This window comes from Arvicanthis niloticus, chromosome 8, assembly GCF_011762505.2.
Source record: "Arvicanthis niloticus isolate mArvNil1 chromosome 8, mArvNil1.pat.X, whole genome shotgun sequence".
Classification (NCBI taxonomy): Eukaryota; Metazoa; Chordata; class Mammalia; order Rodentia; family Muridae; genus Arvicanthis; species Arvicanthis niloticus.
Window position 1 is genome coordinate 5,654,701 of NC_047665.1, and position 8,486 is coordinate 5,663,186.

Sequence of the window (8,486 nt, forward strand, 5' to 3'; positions counted from 1 at the left end):
CCCAAAGCTGGGCCTTCTGAGCCAAATATTTAGCCAAGTGGTAAATCTGAAGAAAAAGTTAATGAAGAAAATTAAAAATGCGACTACAGTGAATACAGGAATAAAAAAACAAGCTATCAAGTAGGCGTGGCCCAGACTTGTAGCTTTAGGAAGGTTGAGCTACTGGGAGTTCAAGACCACTCTGGGCTAGGTAGTGAGACCCCCATCTTGAAAAAGAAAGAGAAACAGAGATGGTATAGAGAAAGTCCTAGTGGTCTGGATGGACAAACATTGTCTGACACTGAGCTTGCCGAAGAGACTCAAGAAAGCTGAACACCCAAGTTGAAAGCACAAAGGGCATGCGTTAGAGACAGTTGTGAGCCACCAGATGTGTGTGCTGAAAACCCAAGTCAGGTCTTCTGCAAGAGCTGTATAAATGCGTAATAACTGCTGAACCATCTTTCTAGCCATAGAGAGTAAGCTATATAGTTGTGTTGTTTGGTTTGGTTTGGTTTGGTTTTTCCAGACAAGGTCTCTCTGTGTATCCCTGGCTGTCCTGGAACTCACTCTGGTCTACAAGACCAGGCTAGCTTTGAACTCACAGAGATCCACCTGCCTCTTCTTCCCAAGTGCTGGGATGAAAGGTGTGCTGGGATTAAAGGTGTGCTATATAGTTTTTTAAAATGTGTTTTCAATTGTTTTGAGATTAATATAATTACACATCTCTTCTCTCTTCCCTTTCCTCCCTCCAAACCCTCCCATGATTTCCCCCAACACCCTGATCTGTTTTGTATTCATGGTTTCTTTTTCTTAGGTTGCTCAACAGGTTGTGTTTTTGTACTTAGCAGAATATATATATATATATATATATATATATATATATATATATGTTGTGTCTTCTAAAGACATCTTTAGAAGACACTAGCCACTAGCATTATAATAAAATGACATGCAAAAGCGAGCTGGAGATTTGAGTAGGCAGCAAAGTGTTCTGAGATTCCAAGTGAGAGGAAGTTAGATGTTGCTAAGTAGACTTTGGAATTGCCAAGTGGGGGCTAGAAAGATGGCTTAGCAATTAAGAGCACTGTCTGCTCTTCCAGAGTTCCTGAGTTCAATTCCCAGCACCCGCACTGAGGCTCACATGCATCTGTACTGGCATCTGATCTCCTCTTCTGGCGCACAGTTATACATGAAGATAGAGTACTCATAGACTTAAAAAAAAAACTTTTTAAAAATTTGCCAAATGCCAAACAAATTTTTCTTTGGCCAGGTGGTGATACATGCCTTTAATCTCAGCATTTAGGAGGCAGAGGCAAGAGGATCTTTGAGTTTGAGGCCAGGTTGGTTTACATAGTGAGTTCCAGGACAACACAGAGAAATCCTGTCTCAATCCCCCTCTCCGAAATAAAAAAAAAAAAAAAAAAAAAAAAAAACTAAAAATAAAACGTTTATAATTTTGTATGTGTGGAGGTGTCTTAGGGGGTAAGTGTTGGAAAGAAACACCACAACCATGGCAACTCTTAAAAAGAAAAAACATTTAATTGGGGCTGACTTACAGTTTCAAAGTTTTAGTCCATTATCATCATGGTCAGAAGCATGGTAGCGTCCAGGCAGGCAGACATGGTGCTGGAGAAGGAGGTGAGAGTTCTACATCTTGATCCTCAGGCAGCAGAAGGAGACTGCACATAGCTTGAGCATAGGAGACCTCAGAGTTCACCCCTACAGTGACACACTTCCTCTAGTGAGGCCACACCCACTCCAACAAGGCCACACCTCCTAATAGTGCCACTCCCTGTTGGCTAAGCATTCAAACACATGAGTCTATGGGGGACCACGCCTATTCAAACCACATTCCACTCCCTGGCCCCCATAGGCTTGTAGCCATAGCATAATATAAAATGCATTTTTTTTACTTCAAAAGTCCCCATAGTCTATCACAGCATCAACAATGTTTAAAAGTCCAAAGGTCAAAGTCTCTTCTGAGATTCATGAAATCTCTTAACTCTAATTCCCTATAACATCAAAATAAAAAAGCAGATAACATGCTTCCAACATATGACAACACAGGGTACACATTACTGTTCCAAAAGGTAGGAAGAGAGCACAGTGAGGAAATACTAAACCAATGCAAGACCAAAAGCCAGCGGAACAAACTCCAAAATCTGCATCTCCATGTCTGATGTCAAAACACTCTTTAGATCTCCAACTCCTCTCAGCTTTGTTGACTGAAACACACTTCTCTCTCCTGGGTTGGTTCCACTCCCTGGCAGCAGCTCTCCTCAGCAGGTATCCCACGGCTATGGCATCACCAACATTTCAGGGTCTCCAAGGCAACCCAGGCTTCCCCTTCACAGCTTCACACAATGGCCACTCTGAGCCTCCATGCAGGGACAACCCTGACTCACACTGGTCTCAGCAACTTTCCTTAGTCTCAGAGGAAGATTCTAAAACCCCTTTCTTCTATCCTTGACTCTAAAGCCAGAACCACATGACCCAAACTACCAAGTTCTACTGTTTGCTGGGGCTGAAACATGGCCCCACGTTTAATTACATCTCCACCAGCTTTCTGTTTTCCTTCACTACTTAAGCTTGGCTGCCCTGGAACTTGCTCTGTAGACCGGGCTGACCTTGAGCTCAAGAGATTCTCCTGCCTCTACCTCTGGAATACTGAAATTAAAGGCGTGTACCACCATGCTTGAACATAAACTGGTCTTTAACTCCGTTTTACAACTCAGAAGCTTAGCAGGGTGGGGTCTTCCCCTGAGGCAACTACTAACCACCGGACAGGGGTCTACTTCAGGCAGTTTTAGAATCTCTACAAAAACAATACAAAATTTTTCAATTTTGGGGGGCAGGGAGAAACAAGGGCAAAAGGCAGCCACATTCTTTACTAAAATAACACAAGAAAGATCTCTAGGCAATATTCTAAAATTCTTCTCCTCTGAAGCCTCTAGAGCCAGGAGCCCATAGTTTAAATCACCCTTAGCCCAATGTGTTGACTTGTGGCCGCAGGCGGCTACAGACTGGCGGGCACAACGTGGGACTTGAAAACGGGGGACCAACTGAGGAACACTGTCTTAGGTGGAGCTCCACGGAAAACGGAACAAGAAGAAGAGTATCCCACGCACTTGGTGAGTAGCAAACATTATTGATACTAGCGCTAGTTAATTTTTGGAGGCCGTGTTTGCAGGAAGTGTTTTAGGGGTTACAGTCTAGGTCAGATAGGTGTTTACCCGATGCCTATTTTGTCTAGGAGGTGACAGCGAATTATGGGCCAGGAGAATTCTAAACGGGCATTTGCCCGCAGCCTGCTTCAGGCGAGAGGAGCAGGGTTAGAAGAAATTGGAAAACTAAGAAAGTAGGCAACCACCGCTACATCTCCTAAGAAAGAGAAAGCGTTAGCTCTTGAATATCAGAGAGAGAAAGGGTTTTGAAAAGCAGTCGTTCTCTCTCTGGGTTATGCCAGCAAAAAAAGAATGAAAAGGCTGTTTCAGAGCTCTCCTAGGAACAAGAGAAAATTCAGGAGACGACTTGAGTTTCTCTCTGGCTTCCACAGGAGAAATCCTTAGTTATGCTTTCTTTGTTTATTGTCTTGTCCTTGGTGCACCAATGTGTCAATTGTCTGTTTTTGTTTCGTTGTCTGAATGAATGAATGAATGAATGGTGTTCTATGTTTCATGTTCAAAAAAAGATCGTTAAAAATGCTTGATCCAACCCTTGATCTAGTTTACTTTGGTTTTAAAGGCAGTTGTAATGTGCACAGCAGAGGCTGATAAGTTACCCTACACCTGTACCTAAGAGTTGAGCTGAGCTGGAAAAACCTTTCCAGGAACTGATTGTTGGCATAAGCTGCTTTTAAAAGGCCCAGCAGCTTTTTGGCTTCTATGATAAAGAAGAGTTGTCTTTCTTAGAAAAATCTCAGTGATAAGGTGCTTTTCTCTTGAAATTACAGCTAGAAAGACAAGAAAATTTTGTTTGGTCTAAATATATAAGATGTGTAGCAACTTCATTGTTGTTTCTGATTGGTTTTAAAAGTGTAAATATGTTCTACATATTTTGGTTATAGATTATTGGCCTATAAGTTATTGGGTTTGATTAAAAATTTACAACTTTGGTAACAAAAAGTTTGCTTAAAACTGGTAACACAGCGTTAGTCATTCAAAAACCAGATGTGTAAAAGATTTAAAAGCAACATAGTACAGATTGGTTGCTTGCTCAAATAGGATTTAATGGCATTATAGACAATCACTATCCTCCAGATAAATTGATACAGTTTCTAAATGTACATGAGGTTATATTTCCTAACATGACTTCTTTGCAGCCTCTACATAATGCTCTTTTAATATTTACTGATGGATCCTCTAAAGGACGAGCAGGGTATCTTTTAAATAATCAACAGGTAGTAATAGAGACGCCTGGACTCTCTGCTCAACTAGCAGAACTGACAGCAGTTCTAAATGTTTTTCAGTCTGTAAGTGATGTTTTTAACCTCTTTACTGATAGCCTATATGTGGCTCAGTCTGTCCCCTTGTTAGAAACTTGTGGTGTATTGCAGTTCAATACTCCAGCCGGATCCTTGTTCTCACAACTACAAAACCTCATTCTTACCAGAAAAAAATCCCTTTTATATTGGCCATATAAGAGCTCATTCTGGTCTCCCTGGACCTTTAGCTGCAGGCAATTATTGTATTGACAGAGCTTTAATAGGAGAAGCATTAATTTTAGATCCTGTTGCTCTGGCTAAGCGAGATCATGAAAAGTTTCATCTCTCTAGTCACACTTTAAGGCTCCGACATAAGATCACTAAGTAGCAGGCTAGAATTATTGTAAAACAGTGTCCTAACTGTCTTACTTTATCTCCAGCTCCCCATTTAGGCGTTAATCCAAGAGGCCTTAAGCCCAATCATATTTGGCAAATGGATGTAACCCATTATGCAGAATTTGGAAAATTGAAATATATACATGTCTGTATTGACACTTGCTCAGAATTCCTTTTTGCTTTTCTACATACAGGAGAAGCCTCTAGAAATGTAATTGATCATTGCCTACAAGCCTTTAATTCTATGGGATTACCTAAAGTTCTCAAAACAGACAATGGGCCAGCTTATACTGGTAACAACTTTACATCCTTTTGTAAAGAACTTGGTATTGAACATAAACTGGAATTCCTTATAACCCAATGGGACAAGGAATTGTTGAATGTGCACATCGTACTCTAAAAAACTGGCTTATTAAAACTAAAGGTGGGGGGGATTATATCCTCCAAGGTCACTAAAAGCACATCTTGCTTTTGTGTTATTTGTTTTAAATTTTCTGCAAACTGATGTTAAATCTCAGTCTGCAGCAGATCGCCACTGGCATCCAGTCACTTCCAGGGCCCAATGGAGAGGCCCCCTAACTAATACTTGGAATGGTCCCAACCCTGTCTTAATTTGGGGTTGTGGCTCGATCTGTATTTTTTCAGAAAAAGAAAACGGAGCCCGGTGGCTGCCTGAAAGATTGGTCTGTCAAGTGGACACAGATCTTGAGCCTAATAATTATGATTCTGATGAAGAATCTGATAACAAAATCTAGTCAGACACATTATCATGTGGAGGACCCGAGACTCTAGATAAGGTTGTTACTCTATCCAGGGTGTTCCCAAGTCTCATCTCCACCCAACCTAAAAGAGGGGACTTCCGCCCTTAGACCAAGCAGAGAGGGGCCACCCAGAACCCCCTCTGTCTGGCGATCTGAATTCTTGCTAAGGCTGCGAGGCTAAGCACTGCAAGGGAATATAAATAAAAGTTAAAAATATGTTTCTGGGTTCCCTGAGGGACAAGCCTGACTGCATAGGGGTTGATATCAAAAGTATCCCCTCTTCAGGAAAAAGACATCGGGACGGGTATGGCCCTCATGCCTCAGTGGACAACAACAGGTGGACTGGAGCCATTACAAGGTCCCCTTTAATTACTGGAGGTCAGACCTCTATCCCCCCCTTGACAAGATTAGAATCGCCATGGTCCTTCTATACTTGGAGAAGAGAGAAGACGTCAGGGACAGCCCTGCTTATACACTGAAGTCCTAAAATCAGCTATAAGCCTAAAATCAGCAATAGGCCTGACTTACTTGCCTGCTAACACAAAGTCTCGGGTCTCTATGGAAAAACACTGAAACAGAGGGCTATAAACTTATAAACAGACAGCTTTTGTTGATATCTACCAGCCTGAGATAGACCTTGTATCTGATCCCTGTCAACCAGCAGTTGGATTAGATACTAAAACATTCCACTTTCAACCTTATTTCCTACATGGCTTAGATAATCATGTTGCTGTTAACTTTTGAACCTTGTGTCTCAAGCAGATAGGTTGCCTTCACACAAGATCTCTCTCAGCACGCCCGGCCACTCTGTACCCCAGATGGGATGGAATCGTGTACCCCATCCAGCTGCTGACACTGCTCATTTTTATAAACTAAAAAAAGGGGGAACTGTGCCCTTCCCCCCAAGCCTTGAGCAGGCCTGAGAGACCTTGTTTACCACAACAGACCAAGTGATAGGATCTAGGTGGAGTTACCCACCTTGGCTGCACAGAACACAAAAGCAGAACTGCCCCTGGGCTTGCCTTGAGACATCTCTGACAGTAACCTAGAACGGATTATGGATTATGCCACCCATCTGAAACCAGGAGGGGTTGTGGGTTGGGCCTTCCCCCTTTAAATTGAGAGCTGAACATTAAGGCTTTGAGCCTTGATCAGAGAACTTTGTCTTGGCTTCATCTTTTCTTGCCCTCTGCCCCCTTTCATTCCCAGCCCCCTTTCAGGTGAACCCAGTTGACTCGTGGCCACAGGTGGCTACAATTCACACCAGACACAGTTCCAGAACCCAGAAGGGAAAGTGGACACAAAGTCACACCTCTAACCAAGAAGCTATTTGCAATTGGTACCTGCTGGGAAAGAGAAATCAGTTTTCTCCAACTGAGCATCCCTGAGTATATCAAACACACTCCAGGGCAGGCTCCATGCCCAGTTGTTGGCTGTTGGGGTCCACACTAGCCCCACGTTGGGGCAGCCAAAATAATGTTGGGGTCTCTCGTTCTTGCTGTCCCACGTTCGGGCGCCAAAAAAATGTTGGGGTCCACACTAGCCCCATGTTGGGGCTGCCAAAAATGTCGCAGCCCAGGCAAAATGTTGAGGCCTGGGCCGACCCACGTTTGGGCGGCCACTGTATCCCGGCCCAAGCTGCCGCTCCGGTCTGCGGGTCGGGGTTCAGCAAGAGAGAGAGAGTGAGGGCAGACTTAAAGAATGGAGACCAGACAGAGTGCGTTTCAATCCCGTTTATTCTTCAGTCTTGCTTCTTCTCTCCAAGTCCCTAGTTCCTAGTCCCTGCTGCCTCCAAGTTCCAAGTGCTAAGTGCCTAATGCCTACTACCTAGTTCTTCTGAGTTCTCTCCCAAGTGCCTGCTACCTAATGCCTAATTCCTACTCCAAGTTGTACTCCAAGTTGTACTCTCTGAAGTGTCTCCTTCTCTCTTCTGTCTCCCTAATGTCTGATGTGTCTGATTCTCTCTAGAGCCAAGTGTCTTCTACCTAATGTCTAGTGTGTCTGATTCTCTGATCTCAGTCTGATTCTGATCTGTTCTGTCTCTGCCTTTTATATGTCTCACTTCTAAGCCATGCCTCTAAGTTACACCTTTAATCATGCCCTTAGGTCTTGTCTCTAACTCTGATCTCTATACTTCTAAGTCATACTCTTTCCCCTGCTTTCCCCTCCCACTTCCACACCCTGCTGCTGTCACCATTTCTGCTAACACAGGAACCCAGCCTTCCAACATGAAGACCAGCAGCTCTCCAGGAATCCTTTCAACATCTGATGGGAAAGTGAGGCATCATGCCTCACGGACTGAGCCAGAGTCTTAGCCGCCCTAGTGTGCAGATGGCCACTGATGGGTTACCCTGCCAACACAGTATAATCCAATTAAATAAATCTCTTTTGTAACATATACTCATTTCAATGGTTCTGTCCCTTGAAGGAACCACAATACAAACACCAGAAACAAATATAGAATAATGGGTTGGTACAATATATGGGTGATGCAATATAAAGAAGTAAGAACAAATTATTAAGCACCACCCTCAAAGAAGAAATTTTAAAAACAAAATGTCACACACCACTTAGATCTCATAATGAAAGATACCCTAGTATACAGGCAAGAGTACTGTAAGAATATGTATCAGCAGTACCTATATTCCTGTGTCTTTCTTAGGGTTTCTATTGCTGTGACAAAACACCATGACCAAAGCATCTTGTGGAACAAAGGGTTTATTTGGCTTACACTTCCAGATCATAGTCAATCATTGGAGGACGTCAGGACTGTAACCTGGAGTTAGAGGCTGATGCAGAAGCCATGAAGGGGTACAACTTACTGACTTGCTCCTCATGGCTTGCTCAGTCTGCTTTCTTATAGAACCCAGGACTACTACTAGCCCAGGGATGGCACCACCCACAACGGGCTGGGTCTTCTCCCTTTG